The sequence below is a fragment of the Anomaloglossus baeobatrachus genome, chromosome 5 (assembly GCF_048569485.1).
Source record: "Anomaloglossus baeobatrachus isolate aAnoBae1 chromosome 5, aAnoBae1.hap1, whole genome shotgun sequence".
Classification (NCBI taxonomy): domain Eukaryota; kingdom Metazoa; phylum Chordata; class Amphibia; order Anura; family Aromobatidae; genus Anomaloglossus; species Anomaloglossus baeobatrachus.
In genome coordinates this window covers 147,489,134-147,513,048 of record NC_134357.1, presented here as the reverse complement: position 1 = coordinate 147,513,048, position 23,915 = coordinate 147,489,134, and the positions used below count along the sequence as shown (strand labels likewise).

At 46.1% G+C, this 23,915-nt stretch overlaps 1 protein-coding gene across 3 annotated transcripts in view; it reads left to right on the top strand.

Annotated features, from left to right (window-relative positions):
- CDH23 (cadherin related 23) overlaps positions 1–23,915 on the top strand; it is a 1,872,161-nt gene that overhangs the window by 1,227,983 nt on the left and 620,263 nt on the right. The window lies entirely within an intron of this gene.

Sequence of the window (23,915 nt, the reverse complement as noted above, 5' to 3'; positions counted from 1 at the left end):
AAATGCCCACCCACCTTTGAGGTGTGGGCCCATGACAGTATATCATTCTGTCGATCAGGCGGAACAAAGGTCTTGCCCGGTGGGATTTGGTCTAACGTCACAGGGGAGAGCGTATGAAAAACCCTGGAGGGAAGGATAAGACGAGGTTCGTCAATCTCTTCCTGGGTAGAAAGCATAGAGCGAGACAGGGCGTCTGCCTTGTTATTCTTACTCCCAGACAGATAGTTGATGGAGAAGTGAAAGCGGGAGAAAAACAAGGACCAGCGGGCTTGGCGAGGATTCAGACGCTGAGCGGTTTGTAAGTACGTCAGATTCTTATGGTCTGTATAGACCTGGAAAGGATGTTTCGCTCCTTCCAGCAAGTGACGCCACTCCTCCAAGGCTAATCTCAAGGCGAGCAGTTCCCTATCCCCAATGGTATAGTTTCTCTCTGCCGGTGAAAAGGTTTTAGCAAAGAAGAAACACGGCCTTTTTCTACCTGCACTGTTCTTTTGATACAAGACCGCACCAGCACCCACTGAAGAGGCATCAACCTCTAAGAGGAAGGGCTTACTCTCATCGGGTCTTTGAAGAATGGGGGCAGTTGAAAAGTGTCTTTTTACTGCCTCAAAAGCCTGAGATGTCTCAGTAGACCAGGCTTTGGGATTAGCACCTTTCTTAGTCAAGGCCACCAAAGGGGCCACCAAAGTAGAAAAATGGGGTATGAACTGCCTGTAATAATTTATGAATCCTAAGAAGCGTTGCACCGCCTTCAAGGAATGAGGTTCGGACCATTGCAGGACAGCAGAGAGCTTTGCAGGATCCATAGCCAGGCCCTCTTGTGAGATAATGTAACCCAAAAAAGGCAATGAGGACTGCTCGAATACACATTTCTCGAGTTTAGCAAACAATGAGTGCTCCCTTAAACGGGAAAGGACACGAACGACTTCCTGACGATGAGTCTCCAGATCAGGAGAAAAAATCAGGATGTCGTCCAGATACACCACTACTGAGGATAACAGTAAATCCCTGAACACATCGTTTACGAAGTCCTGAAATACTGCGGGTGCATTACATAACCCAAAAGGCATGACGAGGTATTCATAGTGACCGTCTCGGGTGTTAAAAGCGGTCTTCCATTCGTCACCCTTTCGAATTCGTACCAAGTTATACGCACCCCGCAGATCCAACTTCGTAAAAACTTGAGCTCCTCTCAGTCTGTCAAAGAGCTCCGAAATTAAAGGTAATGGGTATTTGTTCTTTATTGTGATTGCGTTGAGACCCCTGTAATCTATGCAGGGACGCAAATCACCCTCTTTCTTCCGAACAAAGAAAAACCCAGCTCCCGCGGGAGAGACAGACTTACGAATGAACCCCTTCTCTAAACTCTCTCTTATATAGGTCGACATGGCCTCCGACTCAGGTATCGACAGGGGGTAAACCCTGCCTTTAGGTGGAACCGAACCTGGGATAAGGTCTATGGCACAGTCATACGGCCTATGGGGTGGAAGAACCTCAGCACCCTGTTTGGAGAACACGTCAGCGAAATCCAGATAGGGTGTAGGTATGGGAGAGAGATCAGTAGATGCAACCGCAATGACCTTAGGTGGTAAGGGAAGACATCGGGACTGACATTTCGAACCCCAACTAATAATGCTGTCAGACTCCCAGTCAATGTGAGGAGCATGAGTCCGAAGCCATGGAAGACCCAGAAGGACGTCGTCTATACCCTCAGGCAAAACAAGAAAAGAAATCTCCTCTATGTGACCCTGAGACAGGGAAAGGCGCAAGGGAACTGTCCTCAATGTAATGGAGTCAGACAACATAGTTCCATTAACAACACGGACAGGAATAGGCGCCTCTAACATGATAGAGGGAATATTGTGTCCCTTTACAAATCCTGAGGACACAAAAGTCCCGTCAGCTCCGGAATCCACAAAAGCCATAATAGGCCATGTATTCTCAGATAACGAGAGCTGACCTGGGATACAACACTTAGAGGGTGCAGAAGACGTCTCTAGTAACCCCCCTCTAATGGTTACTAGGCCAGGGAGTTTCCCTGACGACTAGGACACTTGCTGGCATAGTGCCCAGCCTGACGACATACGTAACATATAGGAGGACCAGACTTGCGTAGTCTGGAGGACGTATGACCTAACTCCATGGGAGTGGGAGATGTTTCAGATGCTGAGGAAGATGGTAGTGGACCCTCAACAACTGGAATAGCCCGAGGCTTAGGGCGTGAGGAAGAGACCTCGAGTCTACGTTCCTTATGGCGTACATCGATCCTCGTTGCTACTGTGATCAAGTCCTCCAGAGAAGCAGGGACCTCACAAGTAGCAAGAGCATCCTTGACATAGCCTGCCAACCCTCTCCAGAAGATAGGAATCAACACCTTCTCTGGCCAATCTAGTTCTGCCACCAGAGTTCTAAAAGCAATGGCATAAGAACTAGTGGATAACGAACCCTGAGATAGATCTAACAGTCTCAGGGCCGCATCATGGGTAACCTGCGGACCCATGAATACCGCCTTAAGAGCATCAAGAAAGTCTTGATGTCTCAGAGTAACCACATCAGAGCGCTCCCATAGGGGAGTCGCCCATTCTAAGGCTTTGTCCTGAAGTAAGGAGATGATAAAGCCTACTTTGGACCTCTCCGTAGAGAAGCGAGAAGAGTTGACCTCTAGGTGTATCTGACACTGACTAATGAAACCACGACATGATCTGGCATCGCCAGAATATCTGTTTGGCAGAGCAAGTCGAGGATCATGTGCAGATGTCACCATGGTCTGAGGTTTATCCTCTATACTCTTGAGCCGTGACTCAAGTACTTGTATGTAACGGTGTAACTGCTGATATTCTGCCATAACTGTCAGACCCTTGGCTCAGTCCTAATGTTACGGGGGGCTGTCTGATAATAACTTAAAGGAGTATCAGACAGTCAGGGTCCACCGTGCAAAGACTCTGCTGCAGACTATGGCAGAGTGCAATACCTCTGTTAACTCACAGAAGGATATAATAAGTAAAGCAATTCCTCCCTTACTTGGAGGGTGTGTGGAATGATCTCTGTTAATAATCACAGAGACAAAGGCAATGTGTGCGAAATGGCACCTACCTAGGTCCGCTCTTCTAGTGGTGCAAAAGAGACGAACAGCAGCGTAAGCCGCACAAAGCTCCTACCTGCGTTCGCTCCACTAGTGTGCGAGGACACGAACCACTAGATATGGCACCTGCCTAGGTCCGCTCTTCTAGTGGTGCAAAAGAGACGAACAGCAGCGTAAGCCGCACAAAGCTCCTACCTCTGTTCGCTCCCCTAGTGTGCAAGGATACGAACAACTGCCAGACGCAGTATAAGGAATGTTACCCTAGCGGCAACGTCCACCTACGAGTCGAATCACAAGGCCCAGCCAGACCATGTGCCTCAGGCACCTGCCTATGTCCGCTCCCCTAAGAGGTAAGGATACGGACAGCAGCCGAAGCTGTAAGGTATAAGAACGCTACCCTGCCGGTAGCGCTCACTTAGCATAGACAGAGGAATGCCTAGAGGAACGTGCACAGGGCGTCTACCCTCATGCATGAACCAAGAGGACTGAGCGCCATGCGGCGTGTGTCAGGGTCTTATATAGACTCTGTGCCTCATCCAAGATGGAGGACACCAGAGCCAATCCGCTGCCAGAACGACAAGAGTGACATCATGCTGGCCTATCACCGAGCAAGGCGTCACAAGCACATGACCAGCGACCAATCGGCATAGAAGGTGTCAGAGACATGTGACCTCGTGTCAGCGATGATGTCACCCGCACATGTGCAATGGCTCCAAGATAGGACTTAGTCTCCAGCGCTCGCACATGTGCAGTAGCAAGAAATCTGGACTTAGTCTCCAGCGCTCACACATGTGCAGTAGCAAGAAATCTGGACTTAGTCTCCAGCGCTCGCACATGTGCAGTAGCAAGAAATCTGGACATAGTCTCCAGTGCTCGCAGCAACCGTAACACCGTGGACAATCAGATGTGCTCCCTTTTTTACGGAACAAAACAACTGGAATATGCTTGAATGGATATGATGTGCTCCAACAAGTGCCCTCTCCTCCACCTCATCTAAAAAAAACAGTCCTCTGTGTTGTCATCGCAATCACATTTGCTTTCTCCCAGCTCTCAAGTCTCTACCCGCCCTGCACAGTATGGTGGAACAGAGATGGATGAGTCTGCAGAGCTGTTCAGTCACACTATAGCCTGGGAATCAGAAGTCTGCGCCCAAGCTACAGTGAGTATGTGACGCCCTGGGCAAGCCAGGGGTCACAGGTCACAACACCACATGCACCCCATATTCCCTGCAGGTACACACTAGGTCAAAACTAAAATCCTTGTTGCCTTCCTCCAGGGGCTGATGTCCACACCAGGGGGTGGGCCAGGCGGTTGGCTCCGCCCACCGAGGAGTTCACAGCCCTGGAGGCGGGAAAACCAGGCAGTTAAGCTAGGGAAGTGAAGGAGTAAAGAGTGCAGTTTAGGAGAAAGTGACAGAAAGAAGCCTGAACTTGGTCCGGGTGTGTGCCCCGGACTGAGACAGCAAAGTTGGCAGATGGCGGTGACCGTCTGCAGGCGAGACTGATTGGAGGTTGCCGAAAGGACCGTGGACGGGTGGTGACCCGGCGGTACCGGAGCAGTATACGAAGATTAGTCAGCACCAGGGCAGGGGCCTTTCGGATCCCGGCAAGGCTAGGAGTCGCCGAATTTGCCAAATCCGTCAGTGAAGGGGACGACTGTCTCCCAACAACCAAGTCCCGTTGAAGGCAACAGTCCAACCGTTAAGGGGAGACACCGCCAAGGCACCAGTTTCCCAGGGCCAGCGCCTGCGGGCAATAGTGAAGCTCCTCCGGCTCATATCCAAGCTGGGGAGCGGGTTACCGGTGGGAACCCATCGCTACCAAACAACAACACATAGGTGCAGGGAAGAGACCGTCACCGTCAACTGCAGGGGAAGTCAGCACCGTGAACCGTCCGAGGGACGCGTCCAACCAGCCGTTTGTTTACCGAGAACTGTGTCGTGTTTACTGGCTGAGTGAGTACCTCCGTGCCGTGCGGCACAGCGCTGCCCCTGCGCCCCTGCACCTCCACAGGCCCCATCCCCGCCTGTCCACCATTCCAATCCCATCACCGGGCCCCGGGAGCACCAAGACCCCTACCCACGGAGGGGCAAATCAACAACTGGCTGCTCCATACCATCACTCCTGGGCTCCCCCAAACAGAGCAGTGGTGGTGTCCACTCCATCACCACAACCGTGGGTGACGTCACGGACAATAAACTATCCCAAATCCCAATCCCCTTTCACTCACGGGCGAGGAGCGCCGCTCGATTTCCCGGGATCCGGCCCATCGCTCGAGCCACCGAGCAGCAGAGGCCGCAGCAGCAGCGGCAGCCGGACCCGAGCAGTAGGGAGAGCGCGGCGTCCCCTCCTCCGCCCGTGACAAGTATAGACCAGGAAATGGTCTGCAGTGATGCCCAGAACCTTTGTGACTCAGATTCTGGCCATAATGACCAAGTTTCTGAGCATAATGTTTACCCTTATTCACAAACTGTAACACCTGTTGGTAGAGACAATGATGAACATACTGATGACGATGAGACGCAGATACCAAATTGGGATGACAACTTAAATATTTGGTCAGGGCAGGAAGAGGTTCGGTCTGATGGTGAGGGTAGTGCAAACACAACGCTTGATGAGGAAGTTCTAGATCCCACCTATTGTCAACCCACAGTCAGGCACTCGAGGAGGTCAACAGAGGCGGTAGAGGAGGATGCAACCGACGACGAAGTTACCTTGCGCCTTCCTGGACAGAGGAGGAGTACTGGTAGCACGTCTACAACTGCATCCTCAGCCACCACTCTGCCTCTGAGCACAAGTCGGGGTGGCTCTGCAGCTCGCATTGGCCTCTAAGCCTTGCCTAGCCTGGTCCTTTTTTGACCTTGAAAAGGATCGCCCAAATCATGTGATCTGTAAAATTCGTCGGGAATCTGTTAGTAGAGGAAAAAACCTCAGCAGTTTGACAACTTCTTCCATGAATTGTCACATGAATAAATATCATATGTCCCAGTGGGAAGCTCACCGTGCTGCAATGCGGCCTAGCAGAGCGGACCATACACCGCCTGCCCCTTCCAGTGCATCCGTGCGCTCTTCATCTTCTAGGACTGTGGGGACAGCTGTCACACCTGGTTTTCCACACACAACTTCCATCACTGTAACCGCAACAGGCAGTTCGTTTGGTAGGTCGTCAGTTGGTTTGGAAGGGGAAACAAGTGAGTGTGTACAGCTCTCTCAGACATCGATAGCACCAACGTTGGATGAAGGCAGCATCATGTCTACGCCTGCACTTTCCTCAAAAACCTGCATTTTTCCAGCGACCAATCGGCCGTCTACACACAGCAGCCAGATCTCTGTCCCTCAGATGTGGACAAATAAAAGGCCATTTCCTGCGACCCATGACAAAGCTAAAAGGTTGACTTTATCCCTCTGTAAGCTCTTGGCTACCGAAATGCTGCCTTTCTGCCTGGTGGACACACAGGATTTTAGAGACCTTATGTCTGTCGCTGTGCCCCAGTACCAGATGCCCAGTCGCCACTACTTCTCTAAGAAAGGTGTGCCTGCGCTACACCAGCATGTCGCACACAACATCACTGCTTCCTTAAGAAACTCTGTGTGTGAACAGGTGCATTTCACCACCGATACTTGGACCAGTAAGCATGGACAGGGATGTTACATGTCGCTGACTGGGCACTGGGTAACTATGGTGATTGATGGTGAAGGGTCTGCTGTACAAGCCTTGCTGTCCCCACGACTTGTGTGTCAATCCTCTGTCTGTCCTCCACTGCTTCTGCCTCCTCAACCTCGTCTGGCTCCTCCACCTCCGCCCCAAGCCTGCCTGCTCAGGACACCAGCGTAGTAACTGCGCAGAAGGAATCACGCACCCTCATTACTATGCTGGCAGCAGAGCGCAACGGCATCAGGCGGTCATTATCTTGAAATATCTTGGAAATAAAAGTCACACAATGCTGAGTTGTGGGCAGCTCTGGAGACTGAGTTTGGCAAATGGTTGTCTCCACTCAACCTGCAGCCTGGTAAAGCCGTGTGCGACAATGCTGCAAACCTGGGTGCGGCCCTTCGCCTGGGCAAGGTGACACACGTTCCTTGTATGGCTCACGTGTTGAACCTTGTTGTCCAGCAATTTTTAACATACTATCCCGGCCTAGATGGCCTTCTGAATACGGCATGAAAACTGTCTGCTCACTTCCGCTGTTCAACCACCACAGCTGAGCGACTTGCATTGCTCCAGAAGTCTTTCGACCTGCCGGTTCATCGCCTTAAATGCGATGTGCCGACACACTGGAATTCGACTCTCCACATGTTACAGCAACTGTGGCAGCACCGCCGATCCCTGGTGTAATACGTCATGACTTATAGCCTGGGCCAACAAGATGCAGAGGTGGGGCAGATCACCCTGATGGAGTGTTCTCAGATCAAGGACCTATGCACCCTTCTGCACAGTTTCGACATGGCGACGAATATGTTTAGCGCTGACAATGCCATTATCAGCATGACAATTCTAGTCATTTACATGCTGGAGCACACGCTAAACACTATTCGGAGTCAGGGGGTGGGACAACAGGAAGGGGAGGACTTACAGGAGGATTCATATGCGCAAGACATAACAACATCACCAAGGTCCAGACGTTCATCATCACCAAGGCGGCAGGCATGGGACCATGGGGGACAGGGATCAACAAGGGCGCATGGTAGCAGGCAAAATGTTGAGGAAGGTGGAGGAGAACATGAAGAAATGGAGGAGGAACTGTCCATGGACATGGAAGACTCAGCGGATGAGGGAGACCTTGGTCAAATTTCAGTTGAAAGAGGTTGGGGGGAGATGTCAGAGGAAGAAAAAACGGTTACCACCTCTATGCCACAAACACAGCGTGGACTTGGTCCACATGGCTGCGCAAGACACATGATCGCCTTCTTGCTGCACTACCTCCAACATGACCCCCGTATTGTCAAAATTAGAAGTGATGATGAGTACTGGCTTGCCACACTATTAGATCCCCGGTACAAGTCCAAATTTTGTGAAATAATTCCAGCCATAGAAAGGGACGCACGTATGCAGGAGTATCAGCAAAAGCTGTTACTCGATCTTAGCTTGGGTTTTCCACCAAACAACCGTGCAGGTGCAGGGAGTGAATCTCCCAGTTGTAACTTCACACACATGGGACGGTCTCGTCATCTTCAACAGTCTACCCGTACCAGCAGCACCGTATCTGGTGCTAGTAACAGCAATTTTATTGAATCTTTTCATAATTTTTTTAGACCATCCTTTGCAAGGCCAACAGAGACAACAAGTCTGACACATAGTCAACGGCTGGAGAGGATGATACAGGTGTATCTCCAAATGAACATCGATGCCATGACTTTGCAAATGGAGCCTTGCTCATTTTGGGCTTCAAATCTTGAAAAATGGCCAGAGTTCTCCACTTACGCCTTGGAGATCTTGTCGTGTCCAGTTGCCAGCGTTGTCTCTGAACGTGTCTTCAGTGCTGCGGGGTGTGTGCTGACAGATAAGCGCACACGTCTTTCTACTGACAATGTGGACAGACTAACGTTCATCAAAATAAACAAGTCATGGATCCACAAGGAATTTCCAACCCCAGTGTCATCCTGGGGAGAGTAAATGCTTGTGTATTTCGAATGTGCTTGATGCAAATCTACCTGTGAAGTGTACAACTGGGGCACAAGTGCTGCCACTGAAGGGGTGTCTGTGTGGCCTAATTTTTTGGAAAAGAGGGAGAGTCTGCTTGGAGTAACCTCTGCTTGCTGTGTTTTTAAAAAGGAGCCAAGATGAACAAGTCATGTTTCAGCAAAGACTTTGCTACCTACCCCGGGGTCATCCTGGGGACGGTTAAGGATGGCGTATTTTTGAATGTGCTTGATGCAAATCTACTAACCCTTGCTTGCAGTGTTTCTCAAAATGATCCAAGATGAACAGATCTGGGATCAGCAAAGACTTTGCTACCTACCCCGGTGTCATCCTGGGGATGGCTAAGGATGGCGTATTTTTAAATGTGCTTGATGCAAATCTACCTGTGACGTGTACAACTGGGGCACAAGTGCTGCCACTTAAGGGGTTTCTGTGTGGCCAATTTTTGGAAAAGAGGAAGACTCCGCTTGGAGTAACCCTTGCTGTGTTTTTAAAAAGGAGCCAAGATGAACAAGTCATGGTTCAGCAAAGACTTAGCTACCTACCCCAGTGTCATCCTGGGGACGGTTAAGGATGGCGTATTTTTGAATGTGCTTGATGCAAATCTACCTGTGAAGTGTACAACTGGGGCACAAGTGCTGCCACTTAAGGTCTGTGTGGCCCAATTTTTGGAAAAGAGGGAGACTCCGCTTGGAGTCACCTTGCGGTGTTTTACATCATTTTAGAAGGGCATGCCATGCCTATATCTGTGTCTCGTCCTCTTTTTCCTCGTAACGCTGTTTTGTTTTCGCATGAGAATTTGTTCTTGTCACTTTCCCATCTGTTTGTGTTGTGTTGTGAGTTGTTTGTCACCTTTTGGACACCTTTGAGGGTGTTTTCTGGATGTTTTTATGTGTTTGTGATTGCCTCCCATTGTTTTCTATGGGTTCGAGTGGTTCGCCGAACCGAACTCGAACTAGACCTCTGTTCGACGAACCAAGCTCGAGCCGAACCGCGACCGGTTCGCTGATCTATTTTTGTCTACATCTCTAGCTATTGACATGAATTTCTCTCTAGATGACAGTAACACCCCATCCAATCCATACAGTCAAAGAAATCAAACCATAGATGTCCATAAATTAAGTTATTTGTAATTGAGAAATGACACAGGAAAAAAGTATTGAACACGAAAAAAAGAGGTGCATAAAAGCAAGAAAAGCTCAACACCAGCTGAAATCTTTGAGTAAGTAGGCAGCAATCATGACACTTACTGAAAGCCATGATACCAGCTGAAATCTTTGAGTAAGTAGACAGCAATCCTGCCACTTACTGAAAATAGTATCAGCTGGTTCAATGGATAGCCTATAAAATGGTGTCTCTTCAAGGTGCCACACAAGAAACTTCTCATGATGGGGAAAACCAATGAGATAGCTCTGTCTTTCTGTATATAAGAATACTTTCTCTTTTGCTTCTCTTCTTACCACTGTGACTCATTTTTTTATTGTAACATATGGTAGCTCTAATTATTTTCTTCCTCTTGCTGTTGGGGTATAGTCCTAGGTATTCTTTTCTTTTATCACTAGACAAATTATGAAATTCACTTTCATTTTTCCCATACAAGTTATACTACAAAATCTAGATTCTCTTAAAATGTTACTTTTTACCTTATATACCAAAACACATGTTAAAGATGTGAGTCTATGGTTTATACATCTACCATAATTGCTCTTTAGTACATCATATTTGGCCTACGTTGTATCTCAGAACTTAGTGATGAAAGAGAATACTCAAGATGGATTGCCATCAATCCCCTTGAGTCATACCTCCAGCATGTCTAATAACTGCTGCCTGCTTTGGAAATCCACTAATGTGAAGTTAAAAGCACTGTGTACAGCATATGTTACCTTTCTACTTTGAACTTATTTTTCCTCATCAATTTATGGAAACAGTGAGTAATGTGCCTGAATTCTATGTAGGAAATTAATATAAAAAAAATTTACTTCCATGTTGATGACACTAAAATCTACTTCTCTTGCCTAGATGTCTCCTCTCTTATTTGCCGAATCTAAACTAGATATGCCATGAGTCTCCGTTACATTTTGTATACTTTTCCACCTACTTTCTCAAATCCTATGTGAAATGCATGCTCGAGAAGATTGAGGTAGGGTGAATGACTCGGGCATTGCAGAAAATTCCACTTCTTTGCCTTAAAAAGATCCTGGGTTCCTTTCACAGTATATTTTGGGTCATTGTCCAACTGTACAGTAAAGCACCAACCAATTAACCTTGCTGTATTTGGTTGAATCTGAGCAGAAAGTATAGCTCTGTGCAAAATTCATCTGGCTGCTTCTGTCTTCAGTCACATTATTAATATACACCAGTGACCAACTACCATTGGAACCCATACATGTCTGTCTTCACTCAGCCTCCACACAGAGGCTCGTCTGGTGACAACAGTGGCTGATGCACAGCACTCTCCTTTGTGTTTCCAACATTTTTGAAGGCCATCATTTCTGCTCAGCTTGAATTGACTTTTATCAGTGCGCAGCACTGAGGCTCACTGGTCTCTCCTGCAGCAAGACAATGATACCTGTGATTGGTGGTGTGGTCAAGTACCCGTGTAGTCGTCTAGTATGCAAACCACGCAGATGTAAACAGTTTTGAATGGTCTGACATGACACTGGGTGCCTCTGAACTCTCTTAAATGTGCCTGGTGTTGTGTGGCATCATCATTTGATTAAGAGGGCATTGTTCACAATGAAGCTGTTCATCAGTGTGGGATGTGGCCAAAGGACGTCCAGTTCTATGCCTTTCTGTGACTCTTCTAGTCTCTGTATCTCTGTTGCAACTTGCTGATGACACTCTATGAGACTCTAAGGTCAGTGACCTCTTCCATCTGAGAACATCCTGCTTAAAGCCTCACAAAGGTGAGATACCGTTGATCAATTGTTAGGTATCGACTTTGTCAAAATGTGAACAACATGATGAGGTTGACTAACCTGAAAAGGTTAGAGTGCATTTTAGGATCATTCTGAAATTTCAATTGAAAGCCAAATATCCCAAACTTTTTGTGAATAGTGTACTGTATATAGCAGGATGGCGGACATATACCAGGATGGGGGACATAAATACCAGGATAGGACCGATTTCTTAACTTATGTGCCACAATGGGGAACATATATAGCAGGATGGGAAACATATACCAGGATGGGCCTAGGATGAGTAACATACATACATGGATGAAGAACATATACACTTGTGATCTCCCCATCTCATGCAGACTTCATTTTATTTTCTTCCAACTGTCATGGCACTTATATGATGCAGGTTGGCAATATTCTTGGCCGGGAGACTGCTATCAATGAGCTGGATGATGCTGTTTGTCTTTTCTTGGGAAATCTGCTTCATGGCTGCTCCTCGAGTCAAACTAGTAATCTTTTTCTTGGGAGTCAACCTAATAACACACTGAAAACTCTCAGTTCTTTTGAACAATTTTTTTTTAGCTATTAGGGAATGAGATATCAGGTTGTAATATGTAGTATATAGGAAGAAAATTATTTTGCAAACACCAGGAGCAAATACAGTGACATCACAAGAATCTGCATAATAATCATATGATATATAGTTGCAAGTCAAAGTTATGTATCAGATAGCCAAGATGATTGTCTATAAAATGAAGGTAGTATGGAGCTCAAAGCTGTAGTGGATGGTGAGATATGGAGCCTGAAAGTCAAAAGTTCAAAACATTGTTACCCTTTTGCTCGTCAGTGTATGTATACTAGGATGGGGAACATGTAAACCTGGATGGGCCCTGAATGAAGAACATACAGTATATACCACAATCGGGAAAATATATACCAAGATTGAGGACATATACAGTACATCTGGAGGGGCCCAGGATATGGGACATGGGCCCTGATTGAAGAACATCCACAGTATATAAGGATGGAGGACATATATACTAGGACAGACCATATATATACCAGGATGGGGAGCATTTAAACCAGTATGGACGTAAAATGTGGAACATGCATACCAGGATAGGGGATATACTGTACATACCAAGATGGAGGCCAAACACAGTATATCTGGAGGGGCCCAGGATATACTACATAATGGGATTATGGAATTATAGGATTCAGAACACCACAAGGGCCCATACATCTGACTAAAATGCGCGGAAGGGGGGCAGCAAGTCCAAATTTTGCACTGGGCCCATTGAACTTTGGTTATTACACTGTCAGCTTGCCTTATAAACTTTAATCTCTTGAAGCTCCATAAATAGAATAAATTAAATGTGACATGACTGTAAATAATAGCATATCCCTTTTTTTCTACACATTTCCAATTTTTTTTTTATCATTCATATACATATTAGTTTTCTGTTGTAACAGAATCTGTTTCTTAGACATTTTTGCCTCACAATGAAGTTCTAAAATTGACATTTTAGAAGAAATAATGCAAGAATTTAATTATTTTGCAATTTTACTTCACTAAAGGGGGCTTTACACTCAACGACATCGCTAACGAGATGTTGTTGGGGTCACGGAATTCGTGACGCACATCCGGCCTCGTTAGCGACGTCATTGCATGTGAAACGTACGAACGACTGCTAACGATCAAAATTACTCACCTAATCGTTGATCATTGACACGTCGTTCTAATCCCAAATATCGTTGCAGGATGCAGGTTGTTCGTCGTTCCTGTGGCAGCACACATCGCTACGTGTGACACCCCTGGAATGAGGAACAATATCGTGCCTGCGTCCTCCGGCAATGAGGAAGGAAGGAGGTGGGAGGGATGTTCAGGCCGCTCATCTCCGCCCCTCAGCTTCTATTGGGTGGTCGCTTAGTGACGTCGCTGTGACGCCGAACGAACCTCCCCCTTAAAGGAGAGATTGTTCAGCGGCCACAGCGACGTCGGTGAAGAGGTAATTGTGTGTGACGCTGCAGTAAGACTTTTTCCCCTGTTTTCAAGTACATTTAATGGTAAATTGAATGGTGTTATTCAAAGCTATAACTTATTCTACAAAAAAAAGCTCTAAACATGAGTACTGTATATGAATAGAAAAATAAAAAAGTTATGGTTGTTAGAAGAAGGAGCGAAAAAAAAACAAACATGCAAAAAAGTAGCCAATGATCAGTCCTTCAGATAAGTAGACTATTTTATATTTTTTGCTCCACAGAGGAGTTAGTAAGAAGGGACTGTACAATGATGAACAACCCCTTTAATTTGGTGATTCAGCAACGTCCAATGTAGAAAAGTTCATAATAATAGACACCGTCACGCAGTTTATATATTTTAACATTGGTAGTTGTATGGGTAATTCTGTGAGAAGTATGTTTTTTAAATTTTTTATTTGCTGTCTTTTCCCTATTCAAGTGTAAATACTATTATCGTAAAAAGAAAAGATCTAGGCGTAATAGCAACTCAACCACAAAACAGTGAACTATGCAAACTTATAGAGCTTATTACAATCTGCATGCAGCTAAACAAGTACTACACAGAAAGTATGCTAAGCCAAATATTTACTTTTTTGGGGGGAGGGTGGTAGCATAATAGAAAAAAATAAATGCAGCAGAAATGTCATGTAGAAGGATTCTGCCGAAACGTGCATTGGGTAACAGGTGGCACCATTCTAGCAGGAGGAGATGTCAACAGGTTAATTTCACTGCTTTTACACTGATTACTTTATTGTTTTGTTATCAGCACGTCCATTCCCTCATATTATAGCCAAAACATTTGCTTTGGGCACTTTTATATTGGGATCTGGATCTGCCTTTGTATACTTTTTTATACATCTTCATTCATTTGGTGATTTCCCCCATCAACTCCTGTTGATTAGCGCTGCCATCTTGTGTACCATTCTGTCATAACACCCTCTTGTTTTTAGTTTTCACAATAAAGATTATGTTATTACTTTGGCTTCTGGTTCTTTTTTCTGGTAAATTGGTTTGATTATCCCATCTGAGAGCAGCATGATGTAGGGACAGAGACCATGATGATTCAAGCAATGTATCACTTAAGTCTCTGTTTTATTGGCTTAGCATTAGAGCTTAGCATTCTGAGAACTGGTCGATCTGCTGCAGATAACATGCTGATTTTAGTGAAAATATAGCAAGCAGCCCAGTAAGTTATACATCACTGGAAGTAAGGATTCTGCTCCTATGTCATGCTTGTGGCAGATTCTTCTTAAATAGGTTAACCAATACTTTAACATTTATGGCCTATGTTTAGGATAGGTCATCAATGTCTGATCCTCTGGGATAGAAAACTCGACACCCCTGTCAAGCTGGTTTCTGTGCCAGCGGCAGCAGCGGGTGGCCAGAAATGCTTACCTCCATAGCTGCTCCATCTTCTGATAGTGGCTGCACAAGGAACTGCACATCTTCCTCCTATATAAAAATCAATAGAAGGCGGATGTGCAGGCCACTGTCGCTATCTGAAGACGGAGCAGCTCTGGAACTGATCATTTCTGGTCACCTACTAATGCCGCTGGCACCAAGAAAAGCTAATCAGCGGGGTGCAGGGTGTCAGATTCCAGATGATTAGAGATTGATGACCTATCTTAAGGATCAGCCATTAACGTATAAGTAGTGGACAACCTCTTCAATATTTAGGTCAATAGAGAGGCTTCATAGTAGCTAAACTCACTAAATCGCCATACTAAAAGTAAAATGTTACATATTTGCTCGAACCTTCACTTTAACGTCTCGCTCACAGACTTGCCAAGAGTATTCACATGAATTCTTTCAATTCTATCAAACCTCTTGTTGTTAAAGAAAGAAAAAAAGTGAATTGGGATGGGATTGCTACGCAGCATATTGATAGCCACGCGAAGCGTTGAGGTGCCTATGAGACCGGGTTCCCATGATCATTATTAGCAGTGTTTTGGAAACAGAGTATTTCTGCTGCCTCCAAAACGGACATGTGGCGCAGCTTTTCAAGCAGCAAAATGTCAATTTATGCTTGTGGAAACGCCAGTGTTCTCAGCTGGGAAAACACAGTGAAAGTCTGCAGTGCCCATAACCCTGATTGTGGGCATGAACCACTGCATCTCAATAAGAGGGATGACCCTGCGTCTGGAACAGTGTCATCAGGATCGTGGTAAAATATCCTTAGCATCTCAAATGTTTAATATTTGATTGTTCTCATCATTAAATGGGTCTGTCCTATACATAGATTCATTTAAAGGTTCTTCCTATACTCATTTCTTTGGTCCTAATAGATGTTCCATTTTGTGTTACCAAACTATTTAAAAACATGAAGAAAAGAATTATTAAGTATTTGCTAAATATTTACTAAATATTAAGTATTCACTCCAGTTTTCTACCGTGTTTCCCCAAAAATAAGACAGGGGTTTATATTCTTTTTTGCTTTGAAAAATGCACTAGTTCTTATTTCGGTGGGTGTCTTATATTTACTTGCTGTATTAGTTTCCGAGGATTGCACCTCCTGAGCTGAGAGTTACCGCCGCATAAACATACACACTGTTCCTTTGAGATCATTAGTGCTGGTTAATTAAGTGAATGACTATTTACCCTGTTTCACACCCAGAATCCCACCCATCACTCTGAGTCCTGTATGGCACTTACACACTATGCCTTCTGTATTGTATACCCGCAACAGGATCATATCGCAATCATCGGTGGCTCTCCTGAGATGAGAGTGACAGCTGCATAGACATAAACGTTGTCACTCTCAGGTTAGGAGTGCCGCAGATGATAGTGGTGAGCAAGCACATGGCTAATAAGAGAATGAATATTCACCCTCCTCTCCCGTTATCTCACCCACTGCTCTGAGTCCTGCACTGCACCCACACTCTGTGCTGTATTACCGGTCCTGCCAGCACAAGTAATGCATCACAATCATTGGTGACTCTTCTCAGCTGAGAGTGACAATGTGTATGTCAATGCAGCTGTTACACTCAGCTCACTAGAGTCACCGACGATTGCACCGACCATACTGGTAATACAGCAGGCAGAGTGCAGATGCAGTGCCGGACTCACAGCAGTGGGTAGAATTATGGGAGAGGAGGGTGAATATTTATTCTTTTAATTAGTAAGGACTTAGAGCAACACAAGAGGACAATAAAAGTTATGTATCCTGAAACTTGGTTGCTCAAGCCTTATTTCAAGATACTGGTACTTCGAGTATGCAACTAGAGTTTATTTTTGGAGTAGGTCTTATATTTCAAGCCTACTCCAAAAAAGCCAAAAAATGCTGCTAGGGCTAATTTTCGGGGTAGGACTTATTTTCGGGGAAACAAGGTATTTATGTTCCCTCCCCTGTGTAATTCATTGTTCAGCCGTGCCACTGGACTCTGAGCTCAATCTATGAAATTATTACTGCAAAAAATATTCTGCTCTGAAGCTCGTTTCTACATTTAGTGCCATGTTATTAACCATGGCATAAAGAACTGATCTTGTTACATCGATACTATGCTGTCATTGCAGTGCTTTATGCAAATGTAAATATATATAATGTGTGAGTGGTTTGATTTCAGTTTTAATACTGTGTAATAAATATTAATAGAGTTGTGTTAACACAAACATGCTCATGCGATTAACAGGAGCACAGTACAGGGCACATCAGTATGATATTCAATTAACAGATTTCTAGCGGGAAGTGTAAAGACATTTTAATTACCACATGTAATTAATTTATGGAAGGACTGACTGCACTTACACATCACATTTTATTACATTACCTTACTTAAGCAGTGCTGAGAAGTTAACCTAAAAATGGCAAATTAATATGATGACAAAATGCTTGACGGAACAAGATATAGAATGACAATGAAAACTACTGCGAGTTTATCAACTTGACACAGTTGTGTTATATTTATTACACTCGGTCATCAAGCCTTAAGTCGCTTTCGTGTTTAGTTTCTCACTAGAGTTGAGCGCGGTTTGTGGTTCGAGGTTCTCCAGTTCTAGGCTCGAGTGATTTTGGGGCCTGTTCTAGATCGAACTAGAACTCGAGCTTTTTGCAAAAGCTCGATAGTTCTAGAAACGTTCGAGAACGGTTCTAGCAGCAAAAAAACAGCTAATTCCTAGCTGGCTTTCCGCTGTAATAGTGTAAGTCACTCTGTGACTCACACTATTATGACATTTCAGTGTATAGTGTGCGGGAACAGCGCCTTCAGATCACTGCTGCTTGTATAATGGCGATCGCCATTTTTTTTTTTTTTTCCTTGTCTTCCTTCCCTAAGCGCGCGCGTCTTGTGGGGCGGGCCAGCATGTCAGCCAATCCCAGACACACACATAGCTAAGTGGACTTTTAGCCAGAGAAGCAACGGCATGTGTGATAGGATGTCCATGTCACATGTCCCTGCATTATAAAACCGGACATTTTCCTCCAGCACGCCATTATCTGCCTTCTGCATCCTTGGTGTCAGACATCACTGGCGCAGCTCCGTCCTTTGTCCTATCGCCGATAGAGCTGTATGCGCTCCATACACAGCGCTAGACAGCTTAGGGATAGCACTTTCCATCAGTCCTTTTAAGGGCTCGTACCGGCAGGGTCAAAGCCATAGGTGACAGGTCCTGAAAACAGAGACAGCGTCTGTGTAGCTAAGGTCAGGGATTTCGCCGCTGCATTTCCCCATTAGGAGGGAATAGAAAGGCAGGCTTCCATTCCTCTACCCAGAGCCCCACAATCCTGGCATTGTACCCTCCTGTCCTCTGCACACTCCAACTCATTATAACTAAGCCATTATACTAGCAAGCAGTCAGTGTACCTAGTGGCATCCTAAACGTGGCTATTGGACTTTGCTATAGTCCCACTAGTGCAAAGATATTTGCAGCACCTCTGCCTGCATTGCACACTCCAACTCATTATAACTAAGCCATTATACAAGCAAACGGTCAGTGTACCTAGTGGCATCCTAAACGTGGCTATTGTACTTTTGTCTAGTCACACTAGTGGAAAGATATTTGCAGCACCTCGGCCTGCATTGCACACTCAAACTCTTTTTAACTAAGCCATTATACTAGCAAACAGTCAGTGTACCTAGTGGCATCCTAAACGTGGCTATTGGACTTTGCTATAGTCCCACTAGTGCAAAGATATTTGCAGCACGTCTGCCTGCATTGCACACTCAAACTCTTTTTAACTAAGCCATTATACTAGCAAACAGTCAGTGTACCTAGTGGCATCCTAAACGTGGCTATTGTACTTTTGTCTAGTCCCACTAGTGCAAAGATATTTGCAGCACCTCTGCCTGCATTGCACACTCCAACTCATTATAACTAAGCCATTATACTAGCAAACAGTCAGTGTACCTAGTGGCATCCTAAACGTGGCTATTGGACTTTTGTGTAGTCACACTAGTGCAAAGATATTTGCAGCACCTCTGCCTGCATTGCACACTCAAACACTTTTTAACTAAGCCATTATACTAGCAAACAGTCAGTGTACCTAGTGGCATCCTAAACGTGGCTATTGGACTTTGCTATAGTCCCACTAGTGCAAAGATATTTGCAGCACGTCTGCCTGCATTGCACACTCAAACTCTTTTTAACTAAGCCATTATACTAGCAAACAGTCAATGTACCTAGTGGCATCCTAAACGTGGCTATTGGACTTTTGTGTAGTCACACTAGTGGAAAGATATTTGCAGCATGTCTGCCTGCATTGCACACTCAAATTCTTTTTAACTAAGCCATTATACTAGCAAACAGTCAGTGTACCTAGTGGCATCCTAAACGTGGCTATTGGACTTTTGTCTAGTCACACTAGTGCAAAGATATTTGCAGCACGTCTGCCTGCATTGCACACTCAAACTCTTTTTAACTAAGCCATTATACTAGCAAACAGTCAGTGTACCTAGTGGCATCCTAAACGTGGCTATTGGACTTTGCTATAGTCCCACTAGTGCAAAGATATTTGCAGCACCTCTGCCTGCATTGCACACTCAAACTCTTTTTAACTAAGCCATTATACTAGCAAACAGTCAGCGTACCTAGTGGCATCCTAAACGTGGCTATTGGACTTTTGTGTAGTCACACTAGTGCAAAGATATTTGCAGCACGTCTGCCTGCATTGCACACTCAAACTCTTTTTAACTAAGCCATTATACTAGCAAACAGTCAGTGTACCTAGTGGCATCCTAAACGTGGCTATTGTACTTTTGTGTAGTCACACTAGTGGAAAGATATTTGCAGCACGTCTGCCTGCATTGCACACTCAAACTCTTTTTAACTAAGCCATTATACTAGCAAACAGTCAGTGTACCTAGTGGCATCCTAAACGTGGCTATTGTACTTTTGTGTAGTCACACTAGTGGAAAGATATTTGCAGCACGTCTGCCTGCATTGCACACTCAAACTCTTTTTAACTAAGCCATTATACTAGCAAACAGTCAGTGTACCTAGTGGCATCCTAAACGTGGCTATTGGACTTTGCTATAGTCCCACTAGTGCAAAGATATTTGCAGCACCTCTGCCTGCATTGCACACTCAAACTCTTTTTAACTAAGCCATTATACTAGCAAACAGTCAGTGTACCTAGTGGCATCCTAAACGTGGCTATTGGACTTTTGTGTAGTCACACTAGTGCACAGATATTTGCAGCACGTCTGCCTGCATTGCACACTCAAAATCATTGTTAGTAAGCCATTATACTAGCAAACACTGAGAGAACTTAGTGGCATCCTAAACGTGGCTATTGGACTTCTGTATAGTCCCACTAGTGCAAAGATATTTGCAGCACCTCTGCCTGCATTGCACACTCAAACTCATTGTTACTAAGCCATTATACTAGCAAACACTGAGGAAACTTAGTGGCATCCTAAACGTGGCTATTGGACTTTTGTCTAGTCACACTAGTGCAAATCTATGTGCAGCACCTCTGCATGACACCCTCCTGCTCTGTTTTTAATAAGCTATAATGATAGCAAAAAATACTGCCATTTAGTGGCATCATAGAACTGGCTGTTGTATTTTTATTAGTGCCCCACTGGTGCCAAGCTATTTCTAGCACCTGTGCATGACACCCTCATGCACATTTTGCTAAGCTAATGTTATAGCAAACTCAGGGAATTCCTTGCTGCATTTGATCATTCGGAGAGATAGAAAGTCAGGCTTCCTTTAGCTTTTCCTTCTGTTCATAGACAGCATCTCCAAGTTCACACCCGAAGAGCAATTTCTCCTCCACGTCTAAGTGTGGAGAGGCAGCTAGTGCGCATGCGTGTGCCGATTTACCCCAGCTGCAGCCTAACTACAGTGTTTCGCCTAGTGAGTATGCTCAGCCTGACTGTGCCATTCCTGACGCTAAGGGGCACTTTGCACACTGCGACATCGCAGGTGCGATGTCGGTGGGGTCAAATTGAAAATGACGCACTTCCGGCATCGCATGCGACATCGCAGTGTGTAAAGGCTGGATGATACGATTAACGAGCGCAAAAGCGTCGTAATCGTATCCTCGGTGCAGCGTCGGCGTAATCCATGATTACGCTGACGCGACGGTCCGATGTTGTTCCTCGCTCCTGCGGCAGCACACATCGCTGTGTGTGAAGTCGCAGGAGCGAGGAACGTCTCCTACCGGCCTCACTGCGGCTTCCGTAGGATATGCGGAAGGCAGGAGGTGGGCAGGATGTTTACATCCTGCTCATCTCCGCCCCTCCACTCTGATTGGCCGCCTGCCGTGTGACGTCGCAGTGACGCCGCACGACCCGCCCCCTTAACAAGGAGGCGGGTCGCCGGCCACAGGGACGTCGCACGGCAGGTGAGTGTGTGTGTGAAGCTGGCGTAGCGATAACTTTCGCTACGCCAGCTATCACCACATATCGCTGCTGCGACGGGGGCGGGCACTATCGCACTCGGCATCGCAGCATCGGGCTGCGATGTCGTAGTGTGCAAAGCCCGCCTTAGTCTTCATTTCGGGATACAGCGCATGCTCCCACACTAAGTGTGAAAAGCCTCTTTGCACAGGTACTTGCATTCCGTGCCGGGTCTAAGTCCTGTTTTGTGCCTAGACACCATGCTAAAGCTGATAGTCTTTTTTCAGAGACTGTATTTCATGCTACTGAGCATGCTCAGGCACTTACTGCATCAGAGACTAGGTCCGGTAATGAACTCTTTGGCCCTGCCCCTGATGTGGGGGTCCCATATAGACCACAGGGCATCAGGTGTCCTCTCAAATGGCTTGCAGAGGCCCACCCCTATGACTTGTCACCGCATTATTGATGGTCAGACGATGACTGGTGAGGTGTTTGGGTCATGGCAGCCATGAGGTCATCATTGAAGTTGCGGTTCCAAATAGGACGCTAGTTATGCCACTCATGATGTGTCACTCTACTTTTGTCTTCAGGAGGTGCATTGTGGTTCACCCTGGTTTGGGGCGGACCCAGGTTATAAAATGGGCTGGAGCCAACAAGGAGGTGCGCAGTCTTCTATTATGCTCCGAAAGAGCACACCTCCATGTGTTGAACCCATTGCGGCTTTAGGCCAGAGGTAGGCAGGGATAGGGTGTCGATGCAGGCCACCACCACAGTTGGTAACGCAGAACGGTTAAGACCAGCTCCTGTCCTACCAGTCCTGCTTGTGCAGCCCAGTGGCATTAACAGGCCTGCTGCTGCTGATGCGCCTGCTGTCCACAGGTGTGGCCCCTACGCACACGGTCAGCGTACTCAATGGCCCCTGTGTTGTTAACAGGGAGTTCCTGGGCTGGGTGGGCATGTGGACCCTGTGACGCTAACAGGGCTCACAGTCTCCAGATCCGAATGGCATCTAACTCGGTTCAGGCTACTATTAGCTTCATAGCCACACAGCTCTGTATCCTCCACCAAACCTTCCAGTTGCCAACCTCTCCTTTTCCAACTGGAAGCACGGTGGACACTGACTGCTGATGGGGATATATACCTTTCTCTTTCTTTTCTTATTAATTTTCGTTATATAGCGGTAACATAGTATATACCACCTTATCCAAATCTGCCAGTCCCACTGTAACAGATGGTGTTTCTTCAGCAAATGTTACTGTTGCTTAACCACCAAATCCACGGACCAAAACTTTTTTCCCCTTTCCAACACACCTGTTCCCCTTTCCACCAGCATCTGTCCTTTTTTAACTCATTTTGGTATATGACCAAAAGTGCAACTCTGCAGGGACACCGTACTCAATGCCATCTCAGCACAGCAGCCAGCCCTCGGTCCCTCAGATGTGGACAAGTAAAAGACCATTTTCTCCTATCCATGACAAAGCGTTGAGATTCACTCTGTGCAGCACTGGTGTTTAGTGGAAAAGCAGATCTAAGATTGCGTACCACATTCTGCAGATACTCCTGTATACGTGCGTCCATTTCTATGGCAGGAATTATTTCGCCAAATTTTGTCTTGTACCGGGGATCTAACAGTGTGGCAACCCAGTATTCAGGATTACTTTGAATTCGTACAATCCGAGGGTCATGTTGTAGGTAGTGCAGCAAGAAGGCGCTCATGTGTCTTGTGCATCCAGGAGGACCAAGTCCTTGGTGTGTTGGTGGCAGAGAGGTGAGAATCGTGCCTCCTTCCTCTGCCCTCTCCCCACAACCTCGCACAACCGAAATGTGAGCAAGCTCTCACTCATCTGCTGAGTCTTCCATGCCCATCGCCAGTTCGTCCTCCATTTCTTCATGGGCTCCTGCACCTTCCTCAACACTTTTTGCTGATACTATGCGCCCTTGTTAATCCCTCTCCCTCACCATGACTGCTGCATAGGTGCCGCTGACCATCTGGACCTCGTAGATCTTGTTATCCCTTCCGCATATGACTCCTCCTGTACTTCCTCCCCTTCCTCTTGTCCCAACACCTGACTCCGAATAATAATTACAGTGTGCTCCATCATGTAGATGACCAGAATTGTCACGCTGAGAATGACATTGCCAGTGCTAAACATCTTCGTCGACATTTGTAAACTGTGTAGCAGGGTGCATAGGTCCTTGATCTGACACCACTCCAGCAGCGTGATCTGCACCACCTCTGGATCAAGTTATCCCAGGCTATATGTCATAACGTATTGCAGCAGGGTTCGGCGGTGCTGCCACAAATGCTGCAACATGTGCAGATTCAAATTCCTGCGTGTCGGCACATCGCATTTCAGGCGTTTAACCACCAGACCTAAAGACTTCTGTAGCGACGAAAGTTGTTGAGCTGCTGTGTGCGCACGATGGAAGTGAGCACATAGCGAGAGTGCCCGCTGCACAAGGCCATGTAGGCCGGGATGGTGTTTTAAA